A 15,284-nucleotide genomic window follows, 5' to 3' on the forward strand; every position below is an offset into this window, starting at 1 on the left:
TGTGTCTGCCCTTGGTGGGAGCCATCAGAAGCTCTCTAAGAATACATACCAAAAGGTAGAATATCATGCTTCTTTTGTTGATAAGGCGAGGGGAATGCTGAAGATACTATTTTTGCTTTCAACCGGGCATTAAACAGTTTGTCAGATTATGCTTGTGGATACAATGAAGAAATAGGGGCTGTATGATGGCCCTGCTTGGAGGGTTCATAACTGGTGAGTCACTGTACCCAAAGGGGTGTGAGATGATAGGGTTTATGTCTTGCCAGTGGGAGGTCTTTGAGCCTGTGACTCAGCCCTGGTCAGGCGATGTTTTTATAAGTGGCTCAGATGAAGATGTAGGTGTCCACCTCATCACATTTCCAAATGATGCAAAGAACAGGATCACTAATAGGTGAGATGACAATTAAGATTTGAAATGCTCTTGACAGGCTGGAACGATGATCATACATGAACAAATGACATTTGGAGGGAGGTGGGTGTGGAGTCCTTCAGGCAAGTTACAAAAGATCAGAGGTGCAAATAGGGGGCTAGAGCCCTGGTTTAAGAATGAATCATTTAAAAAAGACGTAGTTTATTTGACAGCCAATTCATTGTGAATCAGTTGTGGGGCACTGTCAGGAGTATGATGACTCCCCTGCTCCCAAGCTGTTTTAGTAGATTTCTTGGAATAAGAAAGGCCAATTGTCCCACTAATTTCCATATTTTGCTGGGTTCAAAGCTGAGGATCCTTTTTTAAAGAGTGATGTCTTTTAAAAAAGGAACACCTGCTCATTGAAAAATTTCAAATGATAGCTAACTCTCTTCTGTAAAATGGATAAGCTATTAGTATCTACCTCAAATTGTTGAGGGTTAAATGAGTATAAAGTGTTCAGAATAATACATTAAAATTTGTAAGATAAAAATAAAACTGTTTAAAAGAAAAAGCAATTCTTTCTTTCCTAACTCCCTCCCATCCCTATATCAATCATGTGCCTCAGAGGTAGTCATATTATTAGTTGTATGTATTTCTAAATTTTTTTAGAAATATTTTTAAAAATATATTTTTATTGATTTCAGAGAGGAAGGGAGAGGGATAGAGAGATAGAAACATCAATGATGAGAGAGAATCATTGATCGGCTGCCTCCTGCACGCCCCCTACTGGAGATGGATCCAGCAACTCAGGCATGTACTCTTGATCGGAATCGAACCCGGGACCCTTCAGTCCGCAGCCGATGCTCTATCCACTGAGCAAAACCAGCTAGGGCTCTAAATATTTTAATTAAAAATTAAAGTAATATGTTTATATGAAGCCAGTGTAGCAAAATCTTGATAATGGCTAACTCTGAGTGATTACTATGGGAGTTCAGTGTATTATTTTCTCTATTTTTAGATATCTTTGAATTTTTCATTAAAAATAGCTATTTACATAGCTCAAACAGCAAACTAATAAAAGTTTATAGCTATCCGCTATTAACTCCCTATAGACTATATTTTAAAATTATTTAGGCCCTAGCTGATTTGGCTCAGTGGATAGAGCGTCGGCATGTGGACCAAAGGGTTCAATTCTGGTCAAGGGCATGTACCTTGGTTGCAGACTCCTCCCTGGCCGCTTGTGCAGGAGGCAACCAATAGATGTGTTTCTCTCACATCGATATTTCCCTCTGTCTTTTCCTCTCTCTTCCACTCTCTTTAAAAATCAATGTGTGTGGGGGGGCAATGGGGGGATAAGGACACATATGTAATACCTTAATCAATAAAAAAAATCAGTGGGAAAATATCCTCAGGTGAGGGTTAAAAAATAAATAAAATAAAATTGATTAGCTATATCTTCTGATACTTACCTTCCTATTTCTATTGAAATATTACATTTATATCACTATATTTGACTTTTCATATTTTAAAATTATCTATTGACTCTTATGAAAGATGAAGATGGGGATCTTTTTTTTTTTTTTTACCAACACCTATATTTACTTTCTCTTTCTTAATTCTCTCAATATACTTATATCACAAATTGGAATAAAATGAATGTTTTGTGTTTATGTAAACAAAAGTGTAATTTTAAAAAATGTTAACATTTTAATATAGTTCAGATCAGTGTGTTTAGTTCATTTCAGCCCCTTCACTGCCAAACCTGGAGGCAGGGACTGCTTCCATTTCTCTGCCTTCTCTGTGATGGCCAAAGTCTAAAGGTGTCTTTAAGCACCAGACTTTAAGTGTAACATTATCCTTATTTTTCTTGATCTGAACATATTTGACATCCGTTCTCCTGGCAATAAGCAGGAAGCCCTTGATTTCCTCGTTTTTCAAGGCATGGCTAGCTAGGAGTGGGAGGCACGTGGCTGGCACAGCAAGCAGCAAAAAACAAGGAAAACAAAAAAGAACAAAAGTGTAATTTTTTTTCAGCTGAGTCATGTTGTGCCTTTCATCACATTTTATTTCTTGTATAACTTTTTTGTTTTTCCTGGGGTTAATAAGTGCCTCGGTTTTATTTTACTTGCTAAGTTTTTTAGTTCATTATTACTAATTCATGTCCAAATTACCAACAGGAATATGAAACTCATTTTATTTTTGTCAAGCATATTTTGTCATCTATTGTTACCGGTGGCATCCTTCTAAGACCTGCAATGTTTTTCATTTAGACCATCACTAATACAAATGACCCTTTGAGTAAAGTTTTTAGCAAAGGCATACCCTCTGGATAGATGGATTATAAAAAGGAGCTTCCTGAACTGACAAATTACAGAATAGTGCTCTCTTTGGGAAGACCAGAGTGTTTTCTTTTTGTAGGTTTAATGCAGCCACTCATCAGGATTGTGTCATGGCAAGCAGAGGGCAAGATAGATTTTGGCTCTAATATATGGCCACCAAGCTCTATACCTTTGGTCAGAAAACAACCTACACTATTGTATATAATGTACCTGTTCCTGTTCCTATTGTACTGGTTACTCCGTGGATATGTTGCATGATTTTCATTATGGAATTTTTCTTCTCTATCATGTTGGAAATTCCTCTCACCCCCCTCCTGTATTAGATCTTTTGCTTACTAGGTCCCAAGTATACTTCTTTCTTGGTTTATTCATTTATTTTATTTATTTATTCATTTTGTATGGAGAACATTCTCCAATAATTTTAAAAGAAAGGATACATGAGAATTTGGGGGGATTTGGAAGCATGAAAAAGACTATTTTAGTCTCAGACTTGATTGATACTTTAGCTGGCTATAGAATTCTAGACTTGAAGTGATTTTTCCTAAGAATTTTGAAGGCATTATTCCATTATTTAATAGTTTCCACTGTTGCTATTGAGAACTTTGCTGCCCTTCTTATTTCCAAACTGTTGTACTTAACCCTTATTTCCCCCTTTTCTCTCATTCTGAAAGCTTCTCTTTATCCCTTAATGTTCTATAATTTTATGATGATATGCTTTGGTGTAAGAATTTGTAAATCCATTGTGGTGGATATTTGGTAGGCCCTTTCAATATAGAAATTCATGTCCTTCATTTTGGGGAAATTTATGGAATATTTTTTTGATAATTTTCTCACCTCCATTTTCTTTTTCTGAGACTCCCATTAGTTAGATATTTATACTTTCTGTGTTTATCCATTAGATATTATTTTTTTCTTTCCTAGTTTCATCTCTGTAGTCATTCATTGTACTTTTTAGGTATTTTCTCAACTTTACCTTGAAAGCCTACCATTGAATATTTTTAATTCTGATATTATATATGCACATATACATATATATTAATGTCCAGGGATTTAAAATTATTATTATTCTCTAAATGTACCTTAAAATACACCCTGTTTTTATTTCATGAGTATGTTTCTTTTACCTCTTTGAGACTATTAAATTATAGGCAGTTTTTATTTTATTTTGCTTTTCTTCTCTTCCCTGAATTGTCTTTGATTTTTTTCAAGTCCTTTTTCTTGTGGTAGTTAATTCTGGTCTCTATACCCCATGTTACAGGCTTATTTTAAACCATTAACATCCTTTCCTGTCCATCAACACACACACACACAAAGGAGTAAAAGACTGCTTGGAAACTTTGTGTGCATATTTGGGTCCTGTTGATTGGTAGACATCACTGAAGAGTAATAAGATAGAGACCAGGATGTTTTGTGGGAGACCCTGACTGCCAGAATCTGGAGTTATATTTTCTTAGGTTAGTCAGTTTCTTCAGAATCTTCAGCTTACACAGCTGACCAATTAAAGACAGTTGTCAGCTTTCTGAAAGTCAAGATAGGGGATATGGCTATCCTCAAATTTAACTGGTTTGATTTAATAGAACAATGGTTTAAAACTTTTTATTATTGAAAAATTCAAAAATAGAGAGGATAAAAATAGAGAGGATAGTATGATAAACCCAGCTCCAAGAATTATCAATTTAAAGCCAGTCTTGTTTCAATGCCTCTGTCCCCATATTATTTTATAGAAAATGTCAGACATTATTTAATCTGTAAATATTTAAATTATAAGATAAAAGGACTTTAAATGATCATAATATCATTAGCTCACCTAAAAATTTTATAATGTGCAATTAGTGCAGTATTTACATGACACTGATTACTTCATAACTTCTCTTCTGCTCCTCCTCTTTTTAAGTACTTGCAAGATTCAAATATATTGCAATTAGTTGATATATCTCTTAAGTTTCCTTTAGTCTATCCATTTCCCAACTTGCTATTTCTTTTTTTGGTTAATCCTCACCTGAGGATATTCATTTTCTATTGAGTTTTAGAGAGAGTGGAAGGGAGAGGGAGAGACAGAGAGAAACATCGATGTGAGACACATCGATTGGTTGCCTCCTTCATGCATCCTGACCAGTGTCAGGGAACCTGCAACCAAGGTACATGCCCTTGACTAGAATCGAACCCAGGACCCTTCAGTCTGAGGGCCAATGCTCTATCTACTGAGCCAAACTGGCTAGGGCCCAACTTGCTATTTTTTTTTTTTTTTTTTGAAGAAGCCAGATTATTTGCCCTCTCAGTCTGGGGAAACTACACAATCAAGAGCCGAAATCAGATTTCATCTCTGTGGTTCCTCTGTTCGTAGTATTGTCTGTAAAATGGTGTTACATCTAGTGGCTTGATCAGATTCAGGTTGGATATTCTGGAAATATTAGCTAATAGAGTTTTCGGTTTTTGTTTTGTTTTGTATGTGTGTGTTTTGTATTTTCATCAAGGGGCACATAATGGTCTGTTGTCTCTCTTTTTGTGAAATTAACAGCCATTGATGATCATTGCCTAGATCTATTATTCCATTAGGGGTTGCAAAATGGTGATATTTTAATTCTATCTATTTCTTCTTCATTTATTAGCTGTACGACATTTATAAAGAGAAACTTCCCTTCACTCACTGTTTGGTTTTCCTGAAATGCAGTTCTTATAAGAAAAGCAGTAGAAATGTTTGATTTTTTTTCTCTTTATTTACTAATTTCCCAAATAATGAGTTGGTTTCTTTGCATCCTACAAATAAAATAATAAAATGTTTCTCTTAAGTATAATTATGTATTCATGGATTTAAATATGTTTAATGAGTTTCAATCCATTGTAGTTATTATTCTCACTGATGTTCAATTATCTCATTTTTGAGCAATGACAGCCTCTAGTTGGCACCTAAGTCCTTTTGACCTGACTTTAGTAGGAGTGTTTAATAGCTTCCTTGCTTTCTGTTATGGCAAGATTTCCAGACACATCTTTCATTTTCCCAAAGAGTCCTGGTTCCTTTTAGTGCAATGTGGTATTAAAGCCCACAATCCGGGGACCAGGGGTGCTTATTGTTACTGAGTTGATTAGCTTCTTGCCTTTCTCAGTGGGTAGAGCTAGGAAATGGTTTTCAAAAGATAAAATGCATTGACTTATTACTAAGGCATCTAATTGAAATGCAGGATTACAGGGATTTTACTTATTTTCACTGATCTTCCATTTGGTTTTGTTTGTTTGTTTGTTTCTCCCACACCAAAAACTCCAAGAACATCAATGTCATTACTTACTTGCTTTATCAGTGTATGACCCACTAGGGAATGTACATATAGTAAATTACTAGGTTTTAAATTACTTGAAATAGTTTCTCTCCATGTGGTTATGATTCCAACACAATGAATATTTAGGTTCACTTATTTCATTTTGTGTCTGCCTTTTGGGGGGATTACTAACTTATTACTTAATTTTGTTGGCTTGTTATATAAAATATGTACATAGTTCTAAAGTCAAATCTACAAAATAAGATATAATCAGTGAAGTAGCTTTTATCTTCTTGTCCTCTCCATTTTGTTTCTCCCTTCTTCATTAGATGAGCATTAAAAAAACATTTTGGTTATCTTTCCATTTTGTAGCATGTAAGCAAATAAGTATATGTATTTATATTTCACTTTCCCTTTTTAGATAAATGGTTGCTTATTATACAAATTTTTATTCACCTTAACATTGGTCTTTTAATAAAATTTATGTTTAGGAATGTTACCGGTTTATGTTGTGGCTCAACCTGCTCTCTGGTTTGCCTCTTGTTATTGTGTGACATCATCGCCACACTCTGCCACTATGTGATGACATTGTTATGTCATCATTACCAAGTTAACACGATTACACTGTCAGGTTGTCCTTTGGTTGCCGGATTGTGTGCCTTGTTACAGTGTCACTGATTTACATGGTTATCTCATTACCACAATACAGCCCCGCATTATTAATTAGTGCATTGACCCATCATTTCCTGGTTCATATTAGTAAATTGTCATATGGTTATCCTGTTTCTGAGTTACATCATTACACTATTATTACAAGCCCTACACTATCACTTGTACCTCATGACACACTTTACTGCATTATATTTTTTAGGATCATTTGTTTCAGCATTATACTATCACTCTACCACACAATTACATTGGCCCATTCTAACTAAATGCAAATTTGGAGGATAGGAGGGTGGGGGCAGGAAGGTATCTTCCAATTCTACATCTTAAGGCCAATTTACTCCCAAGCTACTGCTCTGTAATTCTCTCTATTGGCCATCATGCCCAGGCATGGCAAACTCAGGCATGTGTACTCAGTATATAAAGTCATGCTCATTGTTTCTCGTCTCAAGTCCACCTCTCTTCTGATAGCCCTACTGATAGCCCTACCTCTACTGGTAGCCCCACCAGCCACCCAGCCTCTTGGAACACAAGCTTTGGAGGCAGCCATCTTCGCCCTATCTCTCTATCTCACCCTCAGATCCAATTGGCAGCCAAGTCCAGATATATCATCTCAGTGAGGCTGCCAATAGTCCTTTTAGGCATCATTGAGATGGAGCCCACTCAGCTCACCTTATTCTCCTCTGCCCCAGATGGGAGACTTCACAAATCTTTCTGCAGATCTCTCTCTCTCTCTCTCTTTCTCTCTCTCTCTCTCTCTCTCTCTCTCTCTCTCTCTCTCTCTCTCTCTCTCTTTTTCTCCTCCCTCTCAGCCTCCCTCCCTTTCTCATAACTGCACCAGCTTTCTAACGGTCTCCCTGCCTCAACCTTCCCTTCAGACACCTTGTCTGGCTGCCAGAATTAACTTGGCAAATAAAACTTTGCATCTGGCCATCGTTAGAAGCAGTCAATGAACATCCTGCCATCAGGGAAGGAAAAATGGCAAACTTAGTCTGGAATTCATTGCCCTATAAAATTGGTCTAAAATTTCATCTAATCAATATCAAAGTCCTGTCAGTTCAACTTCTGGTACATATATCAAGATCCATTTTGGAAAGTGCCCTTTCTAGGTGTTTATTCCCTCCTCCCCTGGTCAGCCCATGCTTCAGACAACCCTCATATCTACCCAGAGCATGCTTCTTCCAGACCAGTGGCTATGCTCTTCTAGGAAGCCCTCCCAGAAATCCTCCCTAGCATTCTAACCCCCAGCTCTCAGTAGCCTCTCCCTTATCTGAACTCACTTAGCTCAGCTGTTTTGGGTCCATCTGATGGGGTCACAAGTTGACTAATTTCTGACAATTTCTTTTTTAAAAAAATATATTTTATTGATTTTTTACACAGAGGAAGGAAGAGGGATAGAGCGTTAGAAACATCGATGAGAGAGAAACATCAATCAGCTGCCTCCTGCATACCCCCTACTGGGGATGTGCCCGCAACCAAGGTACATGCCCTTGACCGGAATCTAACCTGGGACCCTTCAGTCCGCAGACCGACACTCTATCCACTGAGCCAAACAGGTTAGGGCCTGACAATTTCTTATCTCTTCAGCCACCCAGCCTATCTTGGCTACTAGGAGAGTTCTGACTCTGGGAAGCTTAGCCTCAGAGTCAGACCAGGGATAGAGCCAAGAAAAAGCTGAGCCTTTATTCATTCATTTACTTATTCAACAAATATTTTCGCCAAACCGGTTTGGCTCAGTGGATTGAGCATCGGCCTGTGGACTCAAGGGTCTCGGGTTCGATTCCGGTCAAGGGCATGTACCTTGGCTGCGGGCACATCCCCACTGGGGGGCGTGCAAGAGGCAGCTGATCGATCTCTCTCATTGATGTTTCTGGCTTTCTATCCCTCTCCCTTCTTCTCTGTAAAAAATCAATAAAAAAAATATATATATAAAAAAAAAAAAACACAAATATTTTCTAGTACCCATTAAGTGCCAGGCTCTAAGGATAAATACATGGACTCCATTCTTGTGAAACTTGCCATTTTGGTGGAAGTATAGACAGTGCACAGGTAGGGTGAAATGTTGATGAATGAAGAAGTTTGGGAGCTGTGAAAGCTCATTAAGGGGTTGAGGAAGGCTTCCTGGAGGGAGTGACATTTAATCTAAGATTTCAAGGATGAGTAAGAAGGAGTTAGTCAGGTGAATGGTAGGAGTTGGAAAGTAGAAAGAGCTTTTTAGGCTGAGAGAGAAATAGCGTGTGTAGAGCCAAAAGAGAAGGTCAATGGGGCTGGAGCTGAGAGAAGGGGAAGCATACTGGAAGTGAGGCCGGGCTGCTGGCAAAGGCTGGGGCTTTGTGCCTTCTCAATTAAGTTAAAAGTTTGGACTCTATCCCCTGCAGGCCCATGGTGGTCCACCAAAGGGTGTTAAACTGAATTTTGTGGTAGGGCGAAGGGATACAGCAGGGCATTATTTGTATTTTTAGAGATAACTCCAACTGCAAGTAAGGACCTAAATTAGGAGAGCAGGCAGAGCCACTGGTGGCCCAACCTTGGGTGATAGGGGGAAGCTGGAAGCAAGTGGCCCAGATATGTTTACAGGAGGTTGAGCCGACAGGATGTGGATTCTGATTGGTTGAGAGGGATGAAGGAGAGGGAAAAGTCAAGGACAACTGGCAGGATTCTGACTTGAGCATTTGAGTGGAAGATGGTGCCATTATCTCAGATTAGAATCAATGGGTGGCACAATCATGTTTTGGACTCCACAGAGTCACACAAGATGGTTGAGGTTAATGATAGTGAAGTACAGGGAGTTATAGCTTCTAACCCTGTCAAAGGGTCGAAGGCGGCTTCCTGGTTGGGGTAGCTAATGGCAAGGCCATGACTAAATGTGGTGTACGGTTCAAGATAAGAGTTGGGTTTTAGATTGGGATCTGGTGGGGCCTGGAAGCTGAGGGAGCAGGAGGCCTGAAGACTTGGAAGTGGATTCAGGGTGGCCCAAGTCCTGGGTGACTCTAGCCTTGGTTGGTGACAGACGGCTTGGTTTGGCTGGGCTGCCCTCTCCTCCTCTGATAATTAATCCCGCACGGGGGCCTCGGGCGATGACAGGGCTGTCTAGCGTGCACTTAAGCATTAAATGACCAATTTCTGTCAGACTAACTTCCCCAGCCTCCCCGTCCCCTCCTCTGCCGCCCAGCCCCCGTCTGCACCCCCTCCTTCCGCTCCCTGCACTCTGAGTTTTTCAGCAACTGATGGCTCCTGGTTCATTTCTGTGGAATTAATTGGTCCCTGAATGAATTCTGTTGACAGGGCAATTTATCATGTGTTTGGGCTGACAGTGCGGGTGTCGGGGGGTAGGGAGGGTAGGGAGATGAATGGGGGCCCTGAGATGAAGGGGGGAGGGGTCTGGGTTGGGGTGAATATTGACCATAGATGGGGACCTGAGAGACACCAGCCCTAGGACTTAGGGGGCCATAGAGTACCCCCAATCATGGCTTCATTCTTTGCTATAGATCATTGATTCCTCAAGTTTGAGAGAAAACCCCAAATTGGAGAGGACCCACCAAACTTTGGCCTCTCCCCAACTCTTCAATCATCTCAAATGAGGGTGTCTTCACTGGGAAATTCAACATCACCCTACATTAACTATCTGAAGGCTGGAATGGGGCCTGAAACTCTGGGAAAGAATAAGGCTCAATGTGTGTGTGTGTGTGTGTGTGTGTACACTCATGCACTCAAGGAGCGAAGGACTGATTAGTCTGGGGGGTAAGGGGGCTGGTCCTTAGGGAGTTGGGCGCTCAGCCGGCCTTGCTAACAGGGGCCTAAGGGACTAGCTAATTAGGATATTGGGATGGTTGGGCAGGTGGGGGTGCCGGGGAAGACAGGAAATATAGTTGGCCCCAAATAGCTGCTTCCTTTGTCTTCTTCCCCTGATCCCCTCAATGCACCCTCAGTGGTCCCCACTATTCTTCTCAATGCTCAAAGCCCCTACCTCTAGAAACATCTGGGCAGACACTGGGAAGAGAGATAGAAAAGACAGTACTAACTCCCTATCTCCCAAGATGGGAGAGATGACAACAAATAAATCTATGCCTACTCCTTCTCTAGCTTAAAAAGCTCCCCATCCTTTTCCCCATCTGAATGTACCCGCCCTGCCTCTACGAAACTTTCTTGAACTTCTCCTGATCACAGAGATGACTTGAGAACCTACAGAATACAACTACAGATGAATAGAATGTCAAATGGGAAGGAGCCCTAGAGGCCATCTGGTTGTACACACGAGGAAACCGGGCACACAGAGAGAAGGGGGCTTGAAGCTTACACAGTGACCTTGTGAGCCAACTTCTGGGTTCCTTCTGCTATTGGTTTGGAGATGCCACCATACATACATGCTTTCTGTTCCACCTCTAGGTTGCATATGGGTCCTGGGAGTTCCTTGGGAGGCTGGGTCTTCTACAGGCCTCCTACCAAGTATTTGAGGCCATGCTTGGACACTTGGGGATGCACAGTCACAAAGGTCATACCATGAGAATGGGCCCAAGGTACTAATGGGTTTCATCAAGTAGGGTGGCCGCATGGAGAGGGATGTAGATGAGGTGAGAGAAGGGAGAGCAGTGCAATCTTGGGGGACCAGAATGCTACATCCTAAGAGATGGAGCCAGCCAGGGCAAGGGGAGCTAAGGATCTTCTACTCATGTGACTCACGTGTGCTCTCCCTCCTGCTGCCTGGCAATGAGCTCCTACTGCTCTCAAAGACTTCTTTTCGAATCCCCAAGAAAAATGCTACCAAAACTCTCTATCCTCCTCAACGCTAGACCCAGCCCTGTTCCCCACACCCTCAGCAGACAATTGTGTCTCCTGTAATTTCTCTGAACAACCCTGGCAGCCCCCTTTTTCTCATGACCTTCTTCTCCCCAGAATAATTCTCTGATTCCTCCCCACCCATCACCCCTATGCCTCCACCATATTATGTCAGGCCTCCTTTCATAAGTCCCTCATGTCCATCTCTGAATAGCCTCTCTTCACCCTGGCTGCCTCCCATCCTCTGCCTCAGTCAGCAGGCTTGTCCAAAACCCTTAGCCCGAAAGGATCTTCCCTTGAGCTCACTAACAACATATTCTGGCCCTCCTCATGTTCCCCCCTCTCCCAAACCTTTCAAAAGAATTATTTACACATTTCATCCTTCCATATTCTCAGGTTTTAGCCACCCCATCATTTCAACTCCCAGCAGCTCTCCCTCCACCCTCAGAAAGAACTAGCTCTCAGGTCACCAGGTATCCCCTATTCACCAAATCCAATGAGCATTCCTTCAGTCCTACAATAAAAAGCGAAATTTGGGTTATTCTTTAAATAATTATGCTTCATGTGTCAAGGACCTGGCTGTCTCTTGTCTCTTTTTTAAATTTAAATTTTATTTTTCAACAAACTCAAAATTACATCAAAAACTATACTCACAGAAATCTCATTCTTACCCAGTCCCAATTCACACTTCTCCCTCCTCAGAGATAGCCATTTTCATTAGATTGTTGTTTATGTTTTCAATATATATATATATATATATATATATATATATATATATAAACAAATGTAATAACATTCTTATTTTCCTTCTTTCTTGCACAATGTGTCCACTGTTCTTCAGCAAACAGAACAAAAATCTGTCATCATGGAGTTAACATTCTAATGGGAGAAGACAGGACCTAAACCAATAAAGCATAACCTGTCAGGAGGTAGTAAAGAATGTGGAGAAGCAAGGGAAGGGAACAGAGAGCAATGGTGGGTGTGCACTATTTTACGTAAGTTAACGAGGGAAGGCCTTGTTGGAAAGGTAACACTGGAGCAGAGACCTTAAGGAAGCGGGGAGCCAGTCTATCTGGATCACATGAAGTGCAGATGCCTTGGGAAGGCTTGTGCTTGGTGTAATTAAAGCACAGAGGCCAGTAGGCTCAGAGCACAGTGAGCTGAGGAGGTAATGGGAGGTGAGTTAGGAGTGGCAGTGGGAGTCAGGGAGGGAGGGAGTGAGAGGGCAGATAGCCAAACCATGTAGGGCCTTGTAGATCAGATTTAGGATTCTGACTTTGAGGGAGAAGAGGAGCCACTGGAGGCCTCTGAGCAGAGGAGGGTCATGATCTGCTTTACATGTTGGGAGCATCACTCTGCTGCTGGGGGAGAATAGACTGGAATGGGAGGGGGGTAAAGATGGAAATAGGAAGGCCAATTAGGACTTCTTTTGCAAAACCAGGTGAAGGATCCAGGCTTGGACTGGCATGGTATAGTGCAGATTGTTAGAAGTGGTCAAATTCTGAACCTATTTTAAAGGCAGAGCTGTCTAGTTTTGCTGGTGGATCAGATATGGGATGGGAAAGACAGAAGCAGTCAATGAAGCGGTGCTTGACTGAGATGAGGAAGACTTGGGGAATCCCCTTAGAGCAGTGGTTCTCAACCTGTGGGTCGCGACCCCCTTGGTGGTCGAACAACCCTTTCACAGGGGTTGCCTAAGACCATCCTGCATATCAGATATTTACATTACGATTCATAACAGTAGCAACATTACAGTTATGAAGTAGCAACGAAAATAATTTTATGGTTGGGTCACAACATGAGCAACTGTATTTAAAGGGCCAGAAGGTTGAGAACCACTGCCTTAGCGTTTCCATTGGGCTTTGCTGCTAATGGTTAATGGCCTTATTCTCTCTATACTTCCTAGTGCTGTGTCGTGAGAGAGAGGGAATCATTGAATCAGCTTGGAGTCAGTCATTGGCACAGATATGGCAGGAGGAGATTGAGTGGGACAGCCTCCTTAAGGAAGCCATGGTATTCAGTGATGAATACCATTTTGACATTTCTAGCATGGTGTCCTGGCACTTAACTATTTTAAAGCTTCATCTCCTGCCACCTGGTGCTCCAGCCACATTCTATCTGGTATACTTCCCTGCTTCCATGTCTTTGTTCCTGCTGTTCCCTCAACCCAGGACACCTTTCTTAATCTGTTTATAATTGTCATACTTGGTGTAGCTCAACTCTGGGAGTGGGCTGGGGATAGGTCTAGCAGAGTCAGAATTGGGTCAGTTATGGAGAACAGGCCTTATTTATGTTTGGGACGTGTATATGGGGCTGAAGTTAGAACAGGCAACTGCTCAAAATAGAACATGTTTCGGGGATCCTCAGGCTGATTCCAAGCAGAAACCAACACTCCAGGAGAAACAGCATGAAAGCGTCTGTACAGAGGTGGTCACTCTCAACAGGGGCACTCTCACTGTCCAATTTGGTGTGGGGAGACCAGACATAGAACAGAAGGTAAGGAGTTCTGGTGGGAACCAGGTAAAAGGCCCTGACTCCCAATTTGATGTGTTAGGCAAAGCAGTGTTCCCAGTCTGGGAGCACCTGGAAGCAAAGCCAGGGACTGGGGGCCAGGTAGCCTGCTATCTATGATGAGGGCAGCATTGACTGGGCCAAACCAGTGCCTTGACAACTTCCAGGAACTTACCTGCTAGACATCAGGCAGTGGTCAGGAGTTCTGCCATGCTGGGTTTTGATGGGTTCTGAGCAGGATCTCAAAAGTAGGGTGAACATCTCCCAGGGGGTACAAGAGAATCCATTTATCATAGAGAACATTAGAGCAGCAGTCACCAACTGGTGGTCCGTGGACCACTGGTGGTCCGTGAGGTCTGAAAGGTTGGCGACCACTGCATTAGAGCTTCTATGTCTATGTATTCCAACCTCATCTTTTTACTATTTTATGTCTTATGAAATTCATAATTTGTTAGTCCAGTTGTACATTTGTGGAATTTATAAATAAGTAAATATTTAAATAAATATATTATACTAGAGGCCTGGTGCATGACATTGGGAAACTGGGGGGTCCCTGAGCCTGGCCTGTGCTTTTTCACAGTCTGGGACCCCTCAGGGGATGTCTGACTGCCTCAGAGGTGGGAGAGGTTCCCACCACCGCTCCCCAGCTGTGAGCCTGGCTTCTGGCTGAGCAGTGCTCCCCCTGGGGGAGTGCACTGACCACCAGGAGGCAGCTTCTGCATTGAGCGTCTGCCCCCTGGTGGTCAGTGCGTGTCATAGTGACCGGTTGTTCTGCCCTTCAGTCGATGTGCATGTTAGCCTTTTATTATATAGGATGGGAGGCACACGTTAAGAATTCTTTTTACTGATAGGATGTATGATTTAAAATAACTTTGAAGACCACCCTTCCAGGAAAATGAGTCAAGAGGGGCAGTACCAAGCAAGGTCAGAAGGTGGGACTGTCATTTGCTGAGGTGGGGAATTGGGAGGGGCCACAGGGGAGAGGGAGGAAGAAGGAGATTAATTAGGGGCTTGCTGATTTGTTGGGGATCCTGCACATCCTCCTGAAGTGTCAGAGGGGGCGAAGCTAGGCAAATAGGCTTGGGGAAGGAAAGGCCTCTGGGATCCTGGAGGGAAGGAGGTGTCTGGGACACACTGCTCCCAGCCAAGAGGATGCCCTGGCAGCTCAGCATCAGGAGCCTTCCGGGAGGGAGGAGGCCCAGCCAAGAGCTGAGTTGTCTCCACGGGTGAGATCAGGTGAAAGCTGCAGCCTTTAGGCGGGGCTGGAGTTGAGGGGTTGTTGAAGGGATCGAGAGAAGACCCTTTCAAGTATTTCAGATGCTGCCTGGGCAATCCTGGACAATCACCCATCCTTCTCCCAAATGGGAACAGACACAGGATAGACAC

The 15,284-nt window shown here is 42.1% G+C and overlaps 1 pseudogene; it reads right to left on the reverse strand.

Moving 5' to 3' along the window:
• Window positions 1-2,088: 2,088 nt before the first annotated feature.
• Window positions 2,089-7,161, reverse strand: LOC139022175 (large ribosomal subunit protein eL38 pseudogene; annotated as a pseudogene).
• Between the last annotated feature and the right edge of the window lie 8,123 nt (window positions 7,162-15,284).

This window comes from Myotis yumanensis, unplaced genomic scaffold (genome assembly GCF_028538775.1).
Source record: "Myotis yumanensis isolate MYYU_CA2020_CCGP unplaced genomic scaffold, mMyoYum1.0.hap1 SCAF_13, whole genome shotgun sequence".
NCBI lineage: Eukaryota > Metazoa > Chordata > Mammalia > Chiroptera > Vespertilionidae > Myotis > Myotis yumanensis.